Source organism: Aethalodelphis obliquidens, unplaced genomic scaffold (assembly GCF_003676395.1).
Source record: "Aethalodelphis obliquidens isolate GAN/ISIS:26980383/991018 unplaced genomic scaffold, ASM367639v1 scaffold6, whole genome shotgun sequence".
Lineage (NCBI taxonomy): Eukaryota > Metazoa > Chordata > Mammalia > Artiodactyla > Delphinidae > Aethalodelphis > Aethalodelphis obliquidens.
The window spans coordinates 45,632,706-45,655,614 of record NW_020837950.1 but is presented as its reverse complement, the minus strand read 5'-3'; the positions used below and the strand labels follow the sequence as shown (position 1 = coordinate 45,655,614).

Sequence of the window (22,909 nt, the reverse complement as noted above, 5' to 3'; positions counted from 1 at the left end):
GTTTAGGAACATGATACTTAGATACTTACACTGTATGGAAAGGCTAGTTCCTGAATTTTTTTCACATTCTGAGGTTTTTTTGCCTCATGCTAATTTGTTTTGACACAGCTAAACCAGGCACAATGTTTAGAAATTTCAAATGTCAACTCCTGATTGAACATCATAAAATTTTTACTATTTATGTTCTGCTATATTGTTGACCATAATGGAGCTGTATTTTTTAAAACTGAAGCCCTTTCAATTGAGAAGACATATACATTAGGTAACAGGAAAACAAAGAGTTAATGTTTTACATTGTAGGTTTCATTCTTAGTTGTTTTAAGTTGGGAAAGACCTCAGAAGTCAGAAATTCAAAGAAGGCACTTTTCTAGTACAGGAATGAACTCATAACAACCTCACCGGCCTGTAGGGATTATTTAAATTCCCAAGACAGTTGGTACAGGACTTCACTGATCATACCACTCAGAATCCACTGTTTTTTGTATACAGTACTCTTGCTAGCTGTGCGAAAAATAACTGGTATTTAATTAATTGGATTCTTAGTGAACTTGGTAAAAAGTAGAAAAGTGACAACCGCAGCACTGAGGGTTTTTTTTGGGTATTTTAACTGCTTCATGATGTTTGATGTAAGCTGGTGGTTGAGGTCTAATCTGTAATCTGGAAGAAAGCCATTACATTTAGAGTTCACCTTATATTATCTTGGAAGATCATTTTGAACCATTTTTCTTCTTAACATTAATTTAACAATAAATGGTGATTTCACCATGATAACAAATAAATAAGTAATAAATGGTGATTTCCTTGGCGTTTTTGTTGGCTCTCCCTAATGGCTGCTTTACTTTCTTGCCACCACTAGAGCTCCACATTACACCAGTTTTCACCAGGTTACTCGAGAGGTAAACTTTTGAAGGTGCATATTCCAACACACAGAATTAAACAGGTTTCTTGCTGACAAATCGCCGTTACAGAAACGCTCTCTTCTGCTTGTGGAATAATTAGACATCATCAAAATAAAGGCATTATGTTGAAAATAGTATCCTGGGGAAAACCAGCTATTTTGAATTATGGTCAGTGAGGTATTGTTTTAGGGAATGAATGGGCTGGCCAAGAGGATTAGAAAGTAGATACAGTACTTCCCACCTGGTTTGGCTTTTACCTTCGTTTACAGTGACTAAGAGTTGTTACCCAGACATCTGTTCATAGGGCAGAGTGAGACAAGTCTGTGACCTCAGCTCAGTTCCTGTGGACAGATGCCCACCCCTTGAAGTTAACACTCTTGTTGACAGTCTCCGTCACAGAGCCAAGGACTGATAGCAAAGGACTAATGCTGTGTTGTTTATGTTCACTTTTGATAGAATTCAGTCCCAGTGAAGCTTATCCAGGTAGGCTACAAGAAATTATAGAATTGAAAGCTTTTATTTATTTATTTTTTTTAGCACAAGAAGGAACTTTTGTGGGAGAGGCATGAGAAAGACTGTTACCGAATGAAAAACCATTCATTGAAACCATTTCATTGAATGGTTTTTCATTGAATGGTTTTTCAAGCATTCTCTCATTTAATCTTCACAACAACCCCGAGAGTTAAGTATTAGTAATCTCATTTTGCAGATGGAGAAGCTGAACTCAGAGAAAGTGACTAACTTAACATAGTAAAGGCAAGGTCAGGATTCATGCCCACATCTGACAGAATCAAAACCCAAAGTCTAATGAGGAATTGAGAATGAGTATAGGTTTTGGAGCTGGACAGTTCTGGATTGGAATCTTGCTACCTTCCTCATAGGTTGATAATTTACCTGAAGTCTGGTGTATTATTGGCCATTCATTAGATGACAGCAGTTACTATTCTTTTTAATATATTGTGTGTTACTTGACTCTAATGTGTCCATGGGGACATATGATATAGTTGGGAAAACTGAGGCCTGAAGATGTATAACTTACTCAAAGCCTCATGGCTAGTTAATGGCAGCTTTTGGACTAGAACACCATATGCTTAATTAAACAAATATATCTGTAGATCATTCATGCAGATAATCAGATGAGTCAGTATCTCTTGGTGCTATATCAGTGAAGATATCATATTAGTCTACTAAATTATTTTTACCAAAATTATAGGAAAAACTTTTGACCTTGAGGTAAGCCATGATTGAAGTAGGTAGACCTGGGCTTAAAAGAGTATGGGGATAAAGAATGTACTTACAGTCTTCGTACCACATGTTTACAAAAAGAAGCACTTTATCTGACTCATTTTCACACTTATTTTTTAACAGCTTTATTGAAATATATTTTATAATATTTAAGTGTATGACTTAAAGATTAAAAAAAAAATTATGGAGCTGGGCAACCATCACCACAGTCCAATTTTAGATCACTTTATCATTCTCCAAAATTCACATTTACTTTTTTCATGTGCTCAGGAGAAGCTCTATTTCTTGAACATTTGCTTTAAAGAAACCTTGAAATAAAAATTTAAAAACCGTACAAATTAGAGTTCTGTTTAGCAGCATATTTGATTTAACAGTAGCTGAACCATGGAAATTCAGCTGTCATCTGTGGCTTGGCCTCTGTAAAACTTGACCTTCATAGGAGAGAATAAATCGGCTCTTTCCTGTGGCTGTACAATTCCATTCGGGGTTCTGTTCTTAGAGTCCTACATAAAGTATGTACAAATCAGGCATATTTATGGGAAGGTTTTAAGTTCCAACTGATAAAGAACACTGGGAACCAGGCAGCCAACCAAAAGATGTTTCGATCACAGAGATTTCTGTACCTTACTCATTAGTTGTGTTGCCTGCCCAGGGTGTTAGATGAAAGAACCTCTGGGACATAATGGACAGAGAACGTGAGTGGGCAATAAAGAATCCAGTGTTCTAGTCTGGATGACCGATAGTGGGCTTTTGTCCATGACAACATTTCTGGAGGAGCAATCAGGATCTGCCAGTAGGACTGCTTTAATGATAGACCCTGCTATATTCAGATAAAGAACGTTTCCTGATCAAGGGGTTGCTTTAGTGTCATTGGGGTCATGGAATATAGATCTGTAAATTAGTTCAACAAAAAATTCTGAAGATATTATGTCTGACAAATGAGAGAAATTTGGGGGAGTCCTAAAGAGTATATTTAGGCTATTCTTAAATCTTATTTTTGAATGAGGTATATTGATTTTCTCTCATACCAAATAAAATTTTGATAAAAATATAGCAAAAAAAAAAAAAAAGAAGAATCCAGAGTTCTAACCCTGGCTTTGCCATTAACATGTTGTACAATCTTGGGGAAATCACTTCCAAGAATGACTTACAGACTCTGTTTTCATATCTTCCAAATAGGAGTGTTGGACTAGAGTGATTTTGAAGGGCATTTGTCAATTCTCCAGGTATGAAGAGACTCTGTGTGCTAAATATATAGATACAGGAAAAATGCTGATGAACAAGGCAGACTTGGTATCTGCCCTCATGGCGCTTACATTTCAATGAGGATGACAGGCATTTAAAAATGACATGAATTTACAGGCATGACAAGTACAACCAAGAAAAAGTACAGTGTGCTTTGGAGCACATGACCAAAGTTTCTTCCATACTGTTAATACTATGGATTTTTTTTTTCTTTTCTTTGGGGGTGGGGTGGGAAAGAGAAATTCACAGTAGGAGAAAATCATAATATGAGAAAATCTGGCTTCTGATTACACATAAGAGCTCTAGCAATGGAAAAAAAGCTGGTTTGCATAGCCTCACCTGGCTTTTGGCTTTCCAAGAATTTATGGCCAGATGAAGGTGCACTGATAGCTGGTTTACGCTGATAGCCAACTGAAACAGAAAGTGGCTTTAATATATAAAAGGTTGCGGTAGATAGCATGGTGATCTGTTTGTCTACATTTCTCCTGAAAGCAGTGAGATTTGGGCTGAATAAGAGTTGAAACTTCCTGCCTGGTGGTACTGAACAGTTCCACTGGACCTGGCTCCTCTATGTTCACAGATAATGATGAAATAATGTAACACGTCTAGTCATCTACTCAGAGAGTTTAGCTAGAAATAAAAAAGATATATTCCATAATTTCCGAGGTTCTTCCACGTCCTCCAAGTCTATGAAAATGGTTGGATACAAAGTCAGATTAAATGTAGGCAAGTAGAAGTACCTCTGATTCACAAATACGATACAGCCTCTGGTGACTGCTTTTGTGGCATCGTCTCAATTTGGGGAGGAAATAAAGGTTAACTGTAGCTTTAAGGTTGTGCACCCTTTCCCATCATATGAGAAGACCTTTAAATTACCTTGCTAACGTAAATCTACTTTATCATATAAAACTGAATTTCCTACTAGCATGGTTTTTCACTCATGCTGTACATTTTTCTTAACCAGCTACAAGATGAATGGAAAGAGTGCATCAAGTAAGGACATGGTAATGTATAGATTTTCAATTATGTAAGGTAAAGAATAGTCAGAAATGGATTTGTAGAAAGAAAGCAAATTAAAATGCCATAAATGTTAAAATGCCATAAATAACAGGCATTCCCTTCCTCTCCTAAGGCCAAACAATACAATGTGACATCTGAGTGCCTTAAAGTCTTCATGTTAAATGGTTTCAGTCCTAATGAGTACAGCAGTTTGGGTGTAACATTTTCAGTTGGTCAGTAATGACAGCTGGCAAAATGCCTCGGTCACCTGAAGGACCGAGGTCAAATTGCCTCTTGAAGCGGTGTTCTTGTTTCTTAGCTTCTCCTCTGTTTCTCTTGTCTAAAAGTCATTAAGAAGCAAATCCTTCAAATATTCTTTTCTCTTTCTTACTTTAGTAATTCTGTTTTTCCATGAGCCGGGAATTATTTAAGAGAAGGATATGCATTCTGCATAAGTGTTAGTTCTTTCTAGCTCAGTTGAAGAATGTGTAGGTACAAATAACCTCTCAGGATCTTAATAACCTGTAGTGCTTCTGATTGGTTTGTAACTATGTAAAGTCAACTACGTAGTGTTTTAAAAAACAGTATTTGAATGTCAAGATTAGGTCTAGGAATGAAGGAGGAGGGCATCCTCTCATCGACAAGATTAGGTGAATGGAGAGCTGGTGGGGAAACGTGTCAGAATCTGGACCGTTTTACAGTTCAGGGAGGCATTGTCTGCTGCGGGGGGAACCTCACTAGACACTCATCAAAATGACATCAATCTATGTTATCCTGAGTGGAAACCATCCAAAACCTATTATGAAAAAGTGTTTTTATTCCATCCTTCCACATTATAGATGCTACTTGGTGGTTTGTTGGAAGCTGAGAATGGGAAAACAATGTATGTGTCAGTCTGGGCTGCAGGCAAAAGCCCAGTATGTGACTGCTAAACACAGAAGCATCCCCACCCTCCCTGTTGGCCAATATGGGTGAAGTTCCAGACAGTGGTTTAATGCACCATGATATTTAACACTTATTTTTTTAAAATTTGTGTTAAAAATGACTGTGGCACACCTGCATACTGAATTCTTAGACATGCGTAGTTAGTTTCATTTGGGATGTGTTTAGCAACGTTGCAATTAAAAAACGTTTTATGGTCAACTTTTAAAAAGGAAGAGATGCAGAAGAGTGGGAAGCGGAAGTAAGTGGAAACCACTTACAAATTAAAATTGAGCACTTTTCATTGGTATCATATATTCCTTCACCGGAGTATTCTATGCCCTTTAAATGATAGGATTCCTTGAAGAAATGCCACCAGATGGCAGGCACCTTCCTTTCGTGACCACAAGGAGGGAGAACTGAGCTGAATAGTGGGACTTCCTCTGTTCTGTCAGCTCCTTCTCACTTAAATTCCTAGCAGACTTCTGTTTGCTATGGAAAAGTTTAATGGAAGGAGCAAGTAATTTCTTCCATCTATATTTGAAGACTAGACTGTCCTATCAGCTTTAAGATATTTAGAATAACCTAGTAAATTTCACATTTGTATTAGTCAAAACGTTCAGTTGTTTAGTAGATAAATTCACATATATGAACTTGAGACTTGTATTCCAATAGCTAGAATAAATGAACTAAATGTAATTGAATTTACCAGTTGGAGATTTTGTGCTTATATTTTGTAATTTCTCAGAATCAAGAATCATTTGGAATCACTATCGTGATTTTGACGTCACTTCATCTGGAGTCTCCATTTCAACTTCAGTCACCACATGATGTGATAGTTGGGATGCGTTCTTTATTTTTCTCCTACTGTGTCCCTTAGTCTGATCACTTCGTCTGATTTGCCAGGAATGCCAAAAACTGTCTGTTTATTTGTATATTCATAATTTAGATTTTAGGAGCTCTAGGCTTCTGAATTATGTACACAGAGTTTTTATTCTTATATTTTACATGTAGTCAGCACATATTTAAATACAGTTTAGGCTAAGTGGCTGAGTAAATTGGATGAATCGTAGGCAGCGCTAGCTTGTGCATTATGGTAATATCAAGAGTCAGAATATGTCTAACTAGAAGTAGGCCTGGTCGTGTCAAAGGTAAAACCTACTTTCCTTTTTTTTTTTATCAAAGAGTTCACATGTAACGGAGAGTGAAAAGGGGGAGGAAAAAGCCACCCTTATCTTGTAATCTCTTGGAATCATATCTCTTTACCATCACATTTATCAAGCTTGGTACTTTAGAGTTCCTGTTATAATGTAAATCTGGACAATTGTTAGAGAGTCGGAGCAATTCTCCATTATAGCTCTGTCCCCAGCACCCTCTTTTGCTCTCGTAGCAGCTAATTGCAGGGAGAAATCTCATAGGAGTCTCTCCGTCCAGTCTATTACAGGGCCAGAATCGTAGTATTACTTTTGATCCTTGAGATGCTAGAATTAAATAGGCCTGGAAAATTGGCACAGTTCTTTCCCAATATTCCTGTATCTTAGGTCAATCCTGACAGTTATTAAAGGTAAGTTGTTTGTATTATGCTTCTAGGAATTGTGAAACTCCAATTTCTGTCCCAGGGGATCCAAAATCCTGCTGGCATTTTAAAAATGTACATGATATGATCATAAGATAAAATATTTCCATGAACCATGCATAAAAATCAACCATTTGACTTTAAAGTCATGCTAGAATTGCTGTCAAATTCTAGGGCTTTGCCAGTGAACTTTGGAATACTAAAAGTCGTTTTTCTACTAAAAAAATAGGGCTCAAGGTCAGAGCAGACGAAGTTCGAATGAACACAGTCACCTTAAATAGCTGCCTTTCTGAGGATGGTTATTAACCTGGTTGGGGGTCAAGTGAGTTAAGTGTGTCAAGGACCAGGTGTCCCTGTGGGCAGACCCTGATGCTAACTGCTAAGTGGTCTCACAGGGTAATTGCCTTCCACTTCCTGAGGGAGTGGGTTGTGATTCCATTTCTACCAATCTCATTTATGAGCTCCATGGCTGGGGTTCTGGTTTGTATCTGTGTACCTCTAGGGCTTTTTGTAGAGTTCTCTACAGAAAGTTAGCTATAAAAATTCGTAATGATTATAATGAAGATCTGTCAACTTGATTTGGTTGAGAACTTTTATTGTGGCTTATCTCTTTACATACACTAATATCCTTATCCCCATGCCTTTTAACATTTTCCCTGAGGTCTTTGTGAGCCAAAACATATTAAAAATAATACAAACCTTAGAGTTCAAGTGGTTCAGGTGTTTTCTAGCATTTCTCAAGGAGGCTGAACCTTTAGAAAATATCTTAGGAGGAAATCCAGTATATGAAATTGGATACAATGTCAGCTACACACACAATGATTGACCTTGGAGGTCAGAGGGGACAGAGGCCAAAACCCTATATGGTTTTTCTTTCCGTTGCCCACCCCACTCCCTGCCTGATGGCCCCTGAGGATCTCCAAAGAACCTTAGGAATCCATTGGATACTGTTAGAAAATGACTGGAAGTCCAATCTCCACTGTGATCCCAGCTCCTCTGTCCAGGGATACCATATGTTGGTCAACACATAACTCATCTCCAAATTCTGTAACTACAAACATTACAAGGAATGATGGAAGCAAGATTACTTATTAAAATGAATAGAATCCAGAAATGACTGTTAATATAATACCGTTCTTTAATGGGTTTTAGTAGTGTAGCAAAGGAGATGTAATAATAGAGGTAGTGCTGGAAAGCTAGAAAAGTGCATTGTGTAATTGAGCGTGGGACTGTGCATCAGGAAAGCAGCATCTCACCTCACCCCTTGTCTTAAAGTCACTTATTTTTTTAAGCTTTCAAGTCATTACATTGTTCTTGTTTTTTATGACAGTTTTTTTGGTGTGTGTTTTTTTCACATTTCTTCCTTTGTATTTTTGCTTATTCTTTAATTTTGGATATTAATATGGGGCGTTCTCACCAAGTTACAGCAATCTATTGCCTCTTCTATATATTTGTTTAAAGCAATTGATTTTTTTCAACTAATAGTGAATACTTGGTTTGCAAAGTAGTGTACATAAAGTAACTATTCCCAAATTATATTATTTATAGAAAATTTATATTGTGAGAAAGTTGTTATTAAAGATACTTCTAAGATCTTTGAGACTTATTGATTTGATTCTTATTTGTGTTAAACTGATGATGTTTATGTATTAAAATTTAAATTAACAGTACAATGTGAATATATGCACTGTGCATCTGCGTTTAAATAATAATAGGAAAAATCTTCAGGAATTAACAACATTTTAGCCAATACTGAAGGGATATATGTAGTATATTTCAGAAAGAAAGTGTAGATCTGGGCACAACCATTCTGTAACAAGTACTGCAAAAAGAAGTTTGAAAGACAAAACTCTTCCTCCCATTGAGGTGAACGTCCAGTGTCATCAGCAATGCTGTTTACTGTATGAGTAGCTAGCTGTGGACAGTAGTTTGGTCAAGTGCAACACCTTGATTGTCTTATTGGGCAGATAGTAGAATGACAACTGTACAAGTTACTAAGTTTTGGTGAGCAGTTTATTTTCTCCTTAATACACAGTCTTTTTTTTTTTTTTAAATTAATTAATTAATTTTTGGCTGCGTTGGGTCTACGTTGCTGCTCGCAGGCGTTCTCTAGTTGCGGTGAGCAGGGGCTACTCTTCGTTGCAGTGCACAGGCTTCTCATTGCGGTGGCTTCTCTCGTTGCGGAGCACGGGCTCTAGGCGTGAGCTTCAGTAGTTGTGGCTCACAGGCTTCCGTAGTTGTGGCTCGCGGGATCTAGAGCCCAGGCTCAGTAGTTTTGGCGCACGGACTTAGTTGCTTCCCGTTACGTGGGATCTTCCTGGACCAGGGTTCGAACCTGTGTCCCCTGCATTGGCAGGCGGATTCTTAACCACTGTGCCACCAGGGAAGTCCCACAGCCTTAAACTATGGACTTCCAGGAATTCTGGAAGAGAAAAATGACTTTTTTTTTTTTAAGTTACTTTGCCTTTTGAGAGAAGACAATTATTAGTAAAGCAGCAAAGGTAGACTGACCAAGTACTAACGGCTGGAAAGACCAAGTATACCAGCCAAAGCTATTGTGAGCTGCAAAAAAGAGGTCTAACCAAACAAACTGTATTCCCTAAATTTACTGTCAAAACCCTACGGTTATACTGACAACTTCCCAGGAGTTTAAGCAGCGAGCTTGACAGCGTGGCTTAGTACTACTTTACATGTTATGCATCTGGAAGTTTTTAATAAAAGAAAAGCTCTAGCATTGAGAAACTACATCCGTAAAGAAACCAGGGCCTTTATGTTCTTCTATATAGTTTCCTTCCGTGCATAGTTATTTAATGCTTTAGATTTCAGCTACTTCTGATACTCTCCTGAATATTACTTTGGTTCTGCAATCAAGTTCTGTGTGAGGAATGCTATGTGTTGGTGGTAAACTTTATGTTACCATTTTTGGAATGTTAAAAAGAAAGTTAACTTATTTTTATGGCCAAAAGTATCCTTGAATTGAGAGGTCTGAGGTATACTTTCTCTCTTCTGTGTGTGACCCCATGACACATTAGATTCAGAATGTATTTTATTCTTTTAAGCCTTCATCTGTTTGAGTAGAAAACCCTTGCTTCCAGCCCCAATCCTCAAGAAGAAATCCCAGATAGAGGAATTTTGTAATCGGTCACATTTATCCCCTAGATATGTATATCATACATCATTTTTCTCCTCATTTTCAATTTTTTAGTCTCCATTTTTGTTTAACTGTAGTCATATACCACTAGCATTTTGAACATTCACATGGCTTTATAGTTATAGGATGTGATGAGATTAATAATGTTCATTGAACTTCTGAAAACCAAGAATGAACACAACAAACACACCCAGAGACAGAGATGAACAAGCATTGTCCTAAAGTGAGCTGTTGTTGGCAAACAGAGTGGACAAGGTTGTCTTTGGGATGTAGCCATGTACTACCTATGAGACTACAAAAATAGAGGGTCTTCAATACTCTTGAATGAGAACTCCCATTCTAGTCAGGCCTCTCTCCTTTCCACCCTCTCTTCCTCCCCTTCTCTAGCATGAATATAAACTCTATTTTTGTCTCCATTCAATGGATGACACTCTGCCTGGCCTACGGTCCACCTCTAATTTGACCATTCAGGGACTTTGTCACCCTTAGGTCCCCAAACCTCTAGGCTTTTCCTGGGCAATAGCTATACTTGTGATTAAATCCAGCAGTATAACTGAGAAAACATCAATGGTAAATATCAATATTTCTCCCAAATTTCAAAAAGTAACTAATTGTTTCTCCAAAACTACTGTTCAAAAATTTTCAAAAAAGGTAAAACCATGACTTTCCTACAGATAGAAAATGAACGTGTTAATGACTTCACTTAACTCATTAAAGAAGTAGGTGGTGAGATGTGATAACCAGTTCAAAGGAGAATTTAAAGATAGACACATTTATAGTTGTAGAATATTGAAATTGATGTCTAAATGGAGGCAAAACTGGACTTTGCCACAGTGAGGGAGGCAAGTCAATTGCACTCAGCCAGAAAGAATTTGCATGTCTATAGACAAGATTTATTTGGCTTTGTTATTAGTTATCTACAACTTATAGAGTTTTAAAATAGCTCCCAAAGAATCAGAATGACATAAGTAGGAAGGGTGTGCTCTAGACAAGGCATAGTTTTCTGCTGGAGTGCATATTCCCCCCCTACGTTACACTAAAGCAGCTTTACAGGAAAAAATTCTTTAGGTAAGCATTTTTTTTTTCTCTTTAGTGTAGTAATGGTTATTTATTTTTTGTCTTTATCCGTGTTAGTGTCTTGTGGTACTCAATTTTCTTATTGTTGCTAAAATTATTTAAAGGACAGTTCCTTTCAGTTAGGCTTTATGTACTAGACCCATGGCGGGGGGAGTGCTGAACGCTATGCCTATATTACTGGCATGATGTATGTAAGTAGTCTTTAAAATGGTAACACTGAAAATCTGTTTAAGGTAGAGACCACTTTGGAAGACTCAGCTTCCTGTATTTGGGTATCCGTGAGTAGTTTCACTCATGTAAAAGAAGGAATTGCTGACCTTGCTCTCGCGTTTTGGTACACTATGCCCAGGCAATTACATATACATAGGCCATATTTGCCTGGTGTGAGCATGTGGTTGCCTCTGGGATTCTGTGCTGCTATTTTGGGCATCCTGGCTTTGACTTCAGTTACCTAGTAGTTTGGCTTTCCGTTGGACACTCCATCCAATTCCCTTCGTATTCATTCATGCGTTGCTACTTCAGACAGCTTGTCTTTAACCCATACTCTAAGATTTATTTCCTGTTCTTGGCCAGTCACCTCTCCTGTTGTCCCTGCCTTGTTTGACCTCCCTCCCCTTCTGCCACTACCCGCCCACACTGTTCACTTACCAGCAACCCACACAGCTCAGCCCTCAGCTGCCCAGGTGTATGGATGCTCTTCTTTGTTCCTACCTGTTTCAGTTGCTGCCACCTTTTGGCTGAACCCACTGGAATTTTGGCAGAAGAATGGCTGAAGCTAGATAACGGCACTGTGTATACATTCTAGGAAGAAAGTGTGTTAGGATAGGAGCTGGGTGAGGGCCGTTACATTGAAAGTACACGGTGAGTGGTGGTTTTTTTGGTAGGGAAATATTTAGCTTCGTCAGAAGCAGCTTATGTTCTGGTAGTCCCATGTTACTAGATGGAGGAGAGAGTTGATTATAAATGTTAAATATTTTGGATATTAGTATGTCAAATTTCTATATTGTGGGTAGTAACTGACCTCTGGTATGACCTCACTCCAATCAACTCTGGCAAAGGTGAAGGGGTCATGTGTATAGTAGTCTTTAAACAATTTTTAATTCAATTAATAAAATATTTATTGCGGGGCTTCCCTGGTGGCGCAGTGGTAGAGAGTCCGCCTGCCGATGCAGGGGACACGGGTTCGTGCCCCGGTCCGGGAAGATCCCACATGCCGCGGAGCGGCTGGGCCCGTGAGCCATGGCCACTGAGCCTGCGCGTCCGGAGCCTGTGCTCCGCAACGGGAGAGGCCACAGCAGTGAGAGGCCCGCGTACCGCAAAAAAAAAAAAAAAAAAAAAAAAAATATTTATTGCGATTAACTATGAATGAGACCCAGTGCCAAAGCTTTACTATTTAAAGAAATAAGTAGGCTGCTAAGCTCTTATGAAGGAACAATGGTGTCAGATATGTAGACTGGACTACAAGAGAAGTAAAAGCTACAAAAGTATAGCCTGTAGCCAACTGTATCCAATTTTAATGGATTTAAAACTATAATGATAATTGGTATTTGAACTCATAATTCCACTTCATTTACTTTTCATAACTTCAAAAATAGCAACATGTTGTTAGAGGAGTTGATATTTGAATTTCTAAAAGACTTTTTTCTAGAAAATGGAAAAGTTCTCTAATGAGTACCGTGATACTTTGCAGAAATGATGGTGACATACCAATTAGATGGTTTTTCTGAATATAAATTATAATTTAATATACATTTATATTATTATTAATATATATTTATATATATAACTTAATATATAGTTTCTGAATATAAATGATCTCTGTGACTTGTTAGGTCAAGTGTAACATTTTTAACCCCTCTCCAGTGTACTTTCCATGGCAGTTATCTTTAAGGAGACTTGCAGGGTTTCTTAAATGTCAGTTCAGATTCTATGGCCATGTTTTCTAGTGAGGAGAGCATCTCTGGGTCTTGGCCAGCCTCTCTTGGCTTTTCAAGAACAGAGGTCCATTCAGGTGGCCTTAAGTAACAGTGGTGCAGGGCTTCTCAGCTTTGTTCCCGCTGACATCTTGGACTGGATAATTCTTTGTTGTGGGGGGTGGTCCTGTGCATTGTAGAACGTTTAGCAGCATCCCTGGCCTCTCCTGACTCGATACCAGTTGCACTCAATTTCCATAATGAAACAATGTCTCAACATTACCAGATGTCCCCCAGGGGTCGAAATCACTGCTAGCGATTTCAGGATACCCAGTGAGTAAGGAAGGCAGGAATATCAACTCTGCAGCTGGCTCCTCTAGAACAGGGGTCCCCAACCCCTGGGCCATGGACTGGTACCCGTCCGTGGCCTGTTAGGAACCGGGCCGCACAGCAGGAGGTGAGCAGCCGGTGAGTGAGTGAAGCTTCACCTGTATTTACAGCCGTTCCCCATCGCCGCTCCCCATCGCCCACATTACCATCTGAGCTCCACCTCCTGTCAGATAAGCAGCGGCATTAGATCCTCATAGGAGCAGGAACCCTACTGTGAATTGCAAATACGAGGGATCTAGGTTGCATAATCCTTGTGAGAATCTAATGCCTGATGATCTGAGGTGGAGCTGAGGTGGTGATGCTAGTGCTGGGGAGTGGCTGCAAATATAGTTATCATTAGCAGAGAGGTTTGACTGCACAGAGACCATAATAAATCAATTGCTGGCAGACTCATATCAAAACCCTGTCAGTAGCTGGCAAGTGAAAACAAGCTCAGGGGTCCCACTGATTCTGCATTATGGTGAGTTGTATAATTATTTTATTATATATTACAATGTAATCATAATAGAAATAAAGTGCACAATAAATGTAATGCACTTGAACCATTCCAAAACCATTCCCCCAGCCCCCCGCCCCCCGATCCATGGAAAAATTGTTTTCCATGAAACTGGTCCCTGGTGCCAAAAAGGTTGGGGACCGCTGCCCTAGAAGAATAGGAGATGGGAGGTGGTCAGAACAGTCAGGACGTATTATCATCCCCTCAGCAGGAGGCGTCCAGTGCAGTGTCCTCTGAGCTTAAGAATTTTATCTCTGCTTCTACTGCTTTTGTCAAGGCCACTTCTCTTTTCTCCCTGTGGCTGCTTCTCTCTTTTTACCTGGTGGTCAAAGTATTGCCCAAGGTCGACCTCTTTCTTTGTGTTTGATTACAGCATTGTTGTTATTATTATTAAAATAATACATGCATATGACAAAAAAGCAAACATTTGTATTAAAAATGGTACACTCCTCGCTAGAGGAGTCTACTGTTATTAGTTTGTTGTGTATCTTCCCAACACAAGTTGATTTACATCATTCTTTCTAAAGGCTGTAGAGTAATCTGTTGTATAAATGTACCACAGTGTATTCAATAAAAAGGCAGATCACTTTTGAAAGTTCAGATATTGCTTCCTAGTTCTGGTTTTCCTGTTTCCTGAGGAAGATTGCTTTGATTTGTACTTCTATTTCACACAGCCTAAAGCTGTATGTGTGGGAGCTTAATAAATAGTTGTTGATGAAAGGTACTACTGATGTGATGTGCTGATGATAAATATTTAACAACTGCTCTCAAAAAAAAAAAGCCCCGATTTGTAGCATTTGTAGATTTCCAAGGTGTGACTATCCTACCAGAGTCAGAATTGAATTCCCTCAATTGCAAGTTAACAAAATGGCATTAGAAAGTGATAAGTTTGGGCGTTTATTAGCTTTGTTTTTAATATAATTTACTTCATTGTAAGTTTATATAATTTAACTTTTAACAATGACTGTTTAACGATGGGCTTGCAAAATCCTGCAAAATGACAACTGGATCTCCTGAGTCAGCTTCTGGTACCCGTTGGCACTGGTGTCCTTGATTCCATATAGAGTGTACTGCGTGGTTCTTGGTAATATCTCCAAGTGGTAATGCTGTCTCTGATAGTATTTTAGAATCTCAATGCTGGGAGGGTCTTTAAGGGTTATCCAGACTTACATTTGCACCTGGTACTTGAATTCCCTCCGTGACATTCTGGTTAAATGGTCAGTAACTTCTGATTGTCTCTTGAATAGACCATTCAATCTTTAGACTGGTTTATTAAAAAGTTTCTTCTGTTAGGTTAAAATTCATCTTCTTGTGGGCATTCATTTGATTCTGTACACCATCCCCACCCTGCATCATAAAAAATAAATCAAATACCTCTGTCCTATGACAACTCTTCAAATATTTGAAATCACCTGTTGTATTTCTTATTGAGGTTTTTATTTTTGGAATAAATGCCCTTGACTCATTCAGGCATTTCGGGTTGTCTACTTCTTTCTTAAAGTGTTGCACATTGATTTGAATAAAACTCCAGATGGCCTGGCGGGCATATATACCGGAGGGAGAGAGAAGAAAACTTCCCTAGTTCTGGATACTATTACTGCTGATTAATGCAGCCTAATATTACAGTAATTTTCTTGCTGGTTCCATAATTCTATTAACTGTCACTGAGTTTAGCATTGGTGAAAACCCCTAATTATTTTTCATTTATGCTGCTGTTACATCCTGTCTTTCTCACTCTTAATTTTATAGTTTTGGTTTTTTTTGGGGGGAGGGGGAGGAAAATCAAGCCTTTATATTATATTTATTCACTAAATTCTCATCTATTTTTATAGAATCCAACTTCAGCCTTGTCAGAATTTGTTAGGATCATGATTCTTTCAATACATTTCCAACTCATCTTGGCTTCATATGATTTGGAAATTTAATGAACCGACCAACATTGTTTTCTTCGGATTCTGTGATGAAATGCCTGAGCTTAAGAGAGCTCAGGACAGAACCAAGTGGCTTTCTAGTAGTCTTTCCCTTTGGTTGCCATTAATCTATTTATGAGTACCTTTGGAATTGTCTTTCTACCAGTGATCCATGCACTCAGTTGTCTTGTCTTTTGTTTATTGCAATGTGTCCAGCTGTGTTCCTCAGAACACCATTTCCTTTTCTTGTTAACAAACGTTCTGAGGAAGGACGTTTCAAGACAAATTAGAGATGCACGAGGTTAAACAAATATAAGCAGATTTATGTACTGTAGGATTTGTGTATTGTGAATCTCCAAAATGGGGAATATAATATATCGTGTTTTAACTGTTTATGGTCATGGAACATTTTTTTTTCTGTTCAGATAAAAAATATGTCTAAGAGCAAATTGTTTTGTGGGTTGATAAATGTTTTCATTAAACTAGGGTATCCTATCATCAAATTGGAGTGTAAGACCTACCTAAAAGCATTCACATAGCTTAAAAAATTTTTTTTATTGAAGTATAGTTGCTGTACAATATTACGTAGGTTACAGGTATACAAAATAGTGATTTCTAATAGTGATTTTTAAAGGTTATAGTCCATTTATAGTTGTTATAAAATATTGGCTATATTCCCCGTGTTGTATAATATATCCTTGTAGCTTATTTTATACCTAATAATTTGTACTGCTTACTCCCCTACCCCTATGTTGCCCCTTGCTCCTTCCCTTTCCCCATTAACAATTTCTCTCTTTTTGTGCCTTTTAATTATTTTAATGCTTTTATAAATAACTTCACAGTGAATAATCTGATATATAAGTCTTTGTGTGGATCACTGGTAATTACCTATAAGTGGAATTGGTGATTCAAATATTGTAAACATTTCTACAGCCCATAATGCATACAAATTGCACATTAGAAAGTGAATAGAAGAGCTGATCTCTTGGCATCCTCCCTGGCATGGTAGGGAACTTTTGAAGGCAGGGGGTAATACAACCATAGTATAAAGAATTAGCAAATGGTATTTAAAAATATTTTAAACTGTTCTTGATTCTATAGTTAAGTGAAATATTCTCACAATTCCTTCCAAAGTCTGTTCATTTTTTCACCATTTAGCTCTGGTTTAGTTTTCGTGCTATAGAGGGAAAAATATTCTAGTGTTCTAAGTACAAAAGAGTATTCTGATTATTATAATCATTTCTGAAGCACTTGACTGTTCTTGAAGTTTTGTCCTGAAGGCTTTGCAGAAACTTTGGTTTCTTTTGCGCTTATTCAATGGAAAGATGGATTTAAAATGCAGTCAGTAATCTATCAACATTCTACTGTACTTTTGGAGTAGCTGAAGAATTGCTTAATATGAACTTTATTATTCATATAAAAACACGATTTCATGGAGAGGTGAACTAGTTTCTCAAACGTACTTGAAGCAAAAACAGAATGTAACGGCGTGACTCATCAGTTTCCCCATTAAGTTGGTTTTCTGCTGCCTGCAGGATGGCATATTGACATATTCTGTAAACTCAGCAAGAATTCATGATTATATTGACAGTGCATTTGACTATAACTTAGAAAGAACAGTCCCTGTTCTAGGGGTTTTCAAGGAAGGGAAGTGTTTTCAAGGAAGAAAGTTTAGTAGAGTGACTAGCAAATGGGCTTATATAGTCTTAAAAAGGAAAACACCCACTGTTGTTTTCTTTACTTCAGTGTTGCTCCTTATTAAATAGCTGGACAAAATCTTTTAAACCAGTATTTTGGGGAAAAAACAGATTAATAACTGTTACATAACCATGAAGAACTTGGAAGTGGCTTTTCCTATTCTTGAATGCGATTGAGCTTCCTGCATGTAAAAATATGCTTTGAGTAGATTATTAGTTGTTAACCACCATTAAGTTGTCCCTTTAGGTCACAGCCAGCTCATATCCATGTACCTTCCAGAACGGACCATCTGGCCAATTAAGCATTCTAAAGGCAGCTTAAGGGCTTCCTTGGTGGCGCAGTGGTTGAGAGTCCGCCTGCCGATGCAGGGCACACGGGTTCGTGCCCCGGTCCAGGAAGATCCCACATGCTGCAGAGTGGCTGGGCCCGTGAGCCATGGCCGCTGAGCCTGTGCGTCCGGAGCCTGTGCCCCGCAACGGGAGAGGCCGCGGCAGTGAGAGGCCCGCGTACCGCAAAAACAAGAAATAAATAAAGGCAGCTTAAGGTGTGGAGTGCTAGTCCTTCCTTGCAAAGTTAGAATCTCTTCTGTTTGATTAAAAAGGAAGCTAAAATGTCAAAATAACTGTTCTTTCCGTTCCTCTTTTTTTGTTTTTCACTGCTGTGGCCTCTCCCGTTGTGGAGCACAGGCTCCGGACGTGCAGGCTCCGGACGTGCAGGCTCAACGGCCATGGCTCACGGGTCCAGCCGCTCCGCGGCATGTGGGATCCTCCCTGCCCGGGGCACGAACCCGTGTCCTCTGCATCGGCAGGCGGACTCTCAACCACTGCGCCACCAGGGAAGCCCCCGTCCCTCTAACTTTTAAAAATACCGTATTTATTTGGAATCTACGTTCTCTAATGTTTTTGGAAAAGAGAAGAATTTAAAAAAATATAGTAAGCTGATGTCAGGGATTTGTTCAAGACTGCAATTTTCAGATCATGACATAAAGTCAATTCATAGCAAACTCATACTCTGTAGTTGCTTGAGTGCATTCTTAATCACAAAAGAAACATTAAGCAACGTCTTGAAACTTTTTAGGTTTTTTTCAGTAAGTCTGCTGGTGCTTAGCAAAGAGGCCATCTGACTCTGTTGAGACTTTTAGTAAAACCGACACAGAACAGATGAGGTAAATAACCGTCACTAGCCTTGACATCAACATGAGCTTCAATCATGGTCTACTGTTTTTTTTTTTTTGACCCTAGAGTACATTTTTCATAAGTAAGATCCATGCCACGGAAGTTAGTCATGCAGTTTTTTTACCTGAACATCCTCAGTCATTATCTCGAATTTTCTAAATGCAACTTTATCATTCTGCAGATCAGCAAGGCTCATTTCGAAAACATGACCCTTGAGGTCATCAGGTCAACGTTGGTTTCTTGAGTTCTTGTGATTAGTGTTTTTCTTATAGTTCTCATAGCTAGTGGTTTTACATCCTACCAATCTTATTTAGAAAATAGATCAACCACTTTCTTCTTGGCTCCCTTTTTGCTGCCTTGCATAAGGCTCTTGTTCTTGCCGACCACCGTGGTGCTGCATTGAGAGCCAAAAGGGTGTGTTTCCTATAAAATTGATAAAATTCAGGTTAAGCATTTTTGGCAAGAATATTTTATAGGTGATACTGTCTCATCCTTTGTTGCTTTAATGGCTAAATAGTATTCAATTGAATGGATGTGTAATGGAAACAGTACTGTCAATGGATAAACATTTGGGTTGTTTCTCATCTTAAAACATCTTTTAAACAGATAGTAATGCACTTTGGTGAAGAGAAGGGAATGCTTAAAATTTGCTCATATTTTCATCTTCTTTGTTCAGGCCTGTTGAAGTGCTTAATATTTTTATGTTTTCTTTGGTCCTAAAGCAGACCCAGAGAGTTAGCATTCACTTGTGTGAAAGACACCAGTTTAAGACCGAGGCAAATACTTGAATCTCAGTGTGATTATTCAAGCTGTTAAAAGGATCATCACCAAATAGTGAAGTGTTTTTGCATTGGCTGTGCTCTGAAGGCTTCTGTGAGAATATGCTTGCTCTGAAACTGGGGGTGCAGATCAGTCTTTTGGAAGAGCTCTAGGAACCCTAGCTTCCCCATAAGATGATGTAGATCCTTTGCTAGCTGCTAGACCCTGCCCCATCTTTCAGTACTCTTAGAATCATAGATTGGGATTTCTTTATTAGAGCTGATTATTCATGTTTGTACCCTTAATTGTAGGATTTTCAGAAGTGGTCTGTTCTGCAGAAAACATGTTTTATAAAATGTCTTTTATATTAGATTATTTGCTTTTATACACTGTTTTACTTTTCAAGAACTGGTAGTTTGCTTCTAATTATGAGAGAGGTATATTTTTTAAAAAACCATAAAGGTACCTTCTTAATGGCTAAACACTAGATCAGTTGCATTCCTTGGTCCTTGACTATGAAAGTCTTATAACTACAATTAAAGCAGAATTTGAACTTGAATATTAAACCAGTTGTAACAAATTGGAGGATTAGTTTACTTTCTTAAAAAAAACATTTGTCGAGAGAGTTCTTCAAGGGAGGTGAACCTCTTGTCCAAGTCACCGAATTCTTCATGAACAGAATTGAAACTGAAAGGTATTCCGTGGGGAAAATATTCTTATTTTAACCACATCATTAGCAGAAGGCAATTTCTCACAATTAGCCAGACCTAAGTACTCAGTGGAGCATATAGTAAATTTTCATAAGAAATACATTTTTTATATATATGGTTGTATATTTAATTCTTCAGAATACTGTAAGAATTAGTAAGTGGTTGTTCAGCTCTACAAAGTAACTTTCATAGGAAAAACATAAAAAACATTTCCCAAGGAATTACAGGACTAAATTAAAAAAAAACTTAATAGTTTAAGCCGTCCAGCCTTTTTGTTTGCTGGGGCTGCCAAATGATTTCTTATTTCAGTATACCATTTCAGCATATATGAAATATGAATGCTAGACAGAGGATATAATCATTGTACATTTATAAAGGCCCATAGTTGCATGCTGTCTAACTAGTAGATTATACTGGGTTTGAAATTATATAGATCAAGTTCTGTTACTGTGCTGCAGAGAGGTGGCCTGAACTGATGTGCTGGTTCATCTCAAGTTCATTAAAATAATAGCGCCTATTGAGTTGAGAAAATATTCACATGCAAGTCATGGTGTCACATAATGATAATAAGATACGTTAATTGGCCAGAAAACTCTAATATTGGTCTGTAGAAGTAGTGTCAGATACATGGAAATAATCTAAGTTCTATGAAAGATTCCCAAGGTGTTTACTATTGAGGGAAATTTCTCTGTGAACTGTGTTAATATTTTCAGTAGACTCTTATTTGTTGTTTGAAGTGTAGGAAAACAGATTTTCTTGGGACATTGTTCTGATATTTACTTATAGGAAAAAATCCAAGTTAGTTGCTAGTTACTTTGAGAAGAGAAATTTTAAAAAATTTTTGTTTCAAAACTGAAGAAATTAGTAAGATTGTCCCTCCTTCCTGTCTTGCGCCACTCCTGCCTCTTGTATTTCAATCAGGCTAATTACTTGAAGCAACTGCTTATAATCTTGGGCTTTTAAGAAAAGTTCTAAATTAGTACGAATGTATGGATGATGATGGACTTTACACAGGGGTTTCCTGTCTGTTTGGTTAAATATATTGTCATTGAGAAAACAGGTCCTAATTCCACTGAAGTTTTCAGTCATCCCTTTCAGAAGCACGGATGGAAGGACACCAAGGAGAAGGCAAAGGGGGACACATAATGTTGTATCAATAACAGTATTGTGCCTGGAGCAAGTAGGTAGTAGTTCTACTGGGTGATATGCAGTTTGAACCACGCACGTAGCGTTTTGTTTAGTTTTAAGGGAAATACTGTCACATTAGAGCAGTTCTAGAGGAAAGCAATGAGGATGAAAAACAGCTAAATTTTTTTTTTTTAAAAAACATCTAAAATTTATCTTGTAGGAATAACAGCAGCAGAAGATGGGAACGTTTAGCTTTAAAGAGACAAGAGCTAGAGATGGTGGTAGTGATGTTAAGGAAAGCAGGGTGGCTGTCATCAGATGTGTGGTGGACTATGCCCGCTTAGAACTGCAGGGCAGAACTTGGATCCAGGTGGAAGTTAACAGGGAATAAATCTTGCTATGCACCCCCCACCCCCCAACAGCAAGGTTGTTTAAAAATGGCTTCCTTTGTAACACAACATTGTAAACCAACTACAATTAAAAAAAAAAATCTAAAAAGAAAGTCTTCCTTCTCATGTGCTGGGCTGTCCATCATGGGGGAGATTTCAAGAATTACAGTACAGATAGTTATTAATTGCCTTCTATGTGTCAAGCACTGTCTTAAGGTGTACACAATAATATGACACAATCTTTATCCTTGAGAGCTTATCATCTAGTAAGAAGAGACATGTAATAAACATTATTAAATGTTATCAGTTCTATGAGAGCAGTATATGTGGAGTGAGCCAGGGAAGACTATAGAAGAGATTGTCTTTGAGTTTAACATTGAACGATCTGTCGTGTTTGCCCAGTGGAGGGAGGATGAAAGGAAGAAAACACTCACATGACTTCCTGTCCAAGATTTTGAAGAAAGGCTTCTACCGCTTTGTCCTCAGGGTGGTGGGTAGAGAACCCCTAGGGCCTGTTAGAATTCTACAGCTCTACCAAGTGATTGCCTTCTAAAGAAAACTTTACAGAGAGAAACCTAACTTTGCACTATATTCTTAGTTTTGCCTGAGGTTGGATAAAATTGTCATTTCTATTAATATTTCTTATACAAAGAGACAGAATTATTAAAACTCTTTGGGAAGATGCCTGTTGGCCTTAAAGATCACTTGTTTCTAAGTGAAGACAGATTCCCTCTCCAGTCCTCTTTTCTTCTCCCTCAGGCGCCTCTGCATATTCTATAGTTGACTACATCCACTGTTCTCTGTTCTGTGTGGCAAGATGTCACAAAGAGCGTCACTCATATCTCTATCTTGCTTTGTGCCCAGACACACTAATCTTTTTGTTAGGTCATGGTTGGTCACCTCATACTAAACCCTATGAAACCTCTGGGGAAAAGTGGCTTGCGATGAACTTTTGTGGCAGACAGACATCAGTTCAAAGCCTATGCAGTGTTAGGGTTGACGGAAACTATAATGGTCCATGAGAAGAGGCTCACAGGGGGTCCTTTTTCAGGGCAAAAGGACAGATGGTTTTCTCCACTTGAGATCATACACAATGCACAATAACTCCAGTACTTGCCTCCCAGCCATGTTACATGCCCACCTTCTTCATGATGGGAAGGGACAGTTTTTATAGACCCAGAAGGGGGACATTTACTCTTTGCTACTGTTCTTTTCAGCTGTTTTGTTG

General features: G+C 38.3%; 1 protein-coding gene across 1 annotated transcript in view; it reads left to right on the top strand.

Annotated features, from left to right (window-relative positions):
* The window catches only part of COL25A1 (collagen type XXV alpha 1 chain), a 453,889-nt gene that overhangs the window by 2,639 nt on the left and 428,341 nt on the right, over window positions 1-22,909 (top strand). The gene's annotated exons all lie outside the window — the stretch shown is intronic.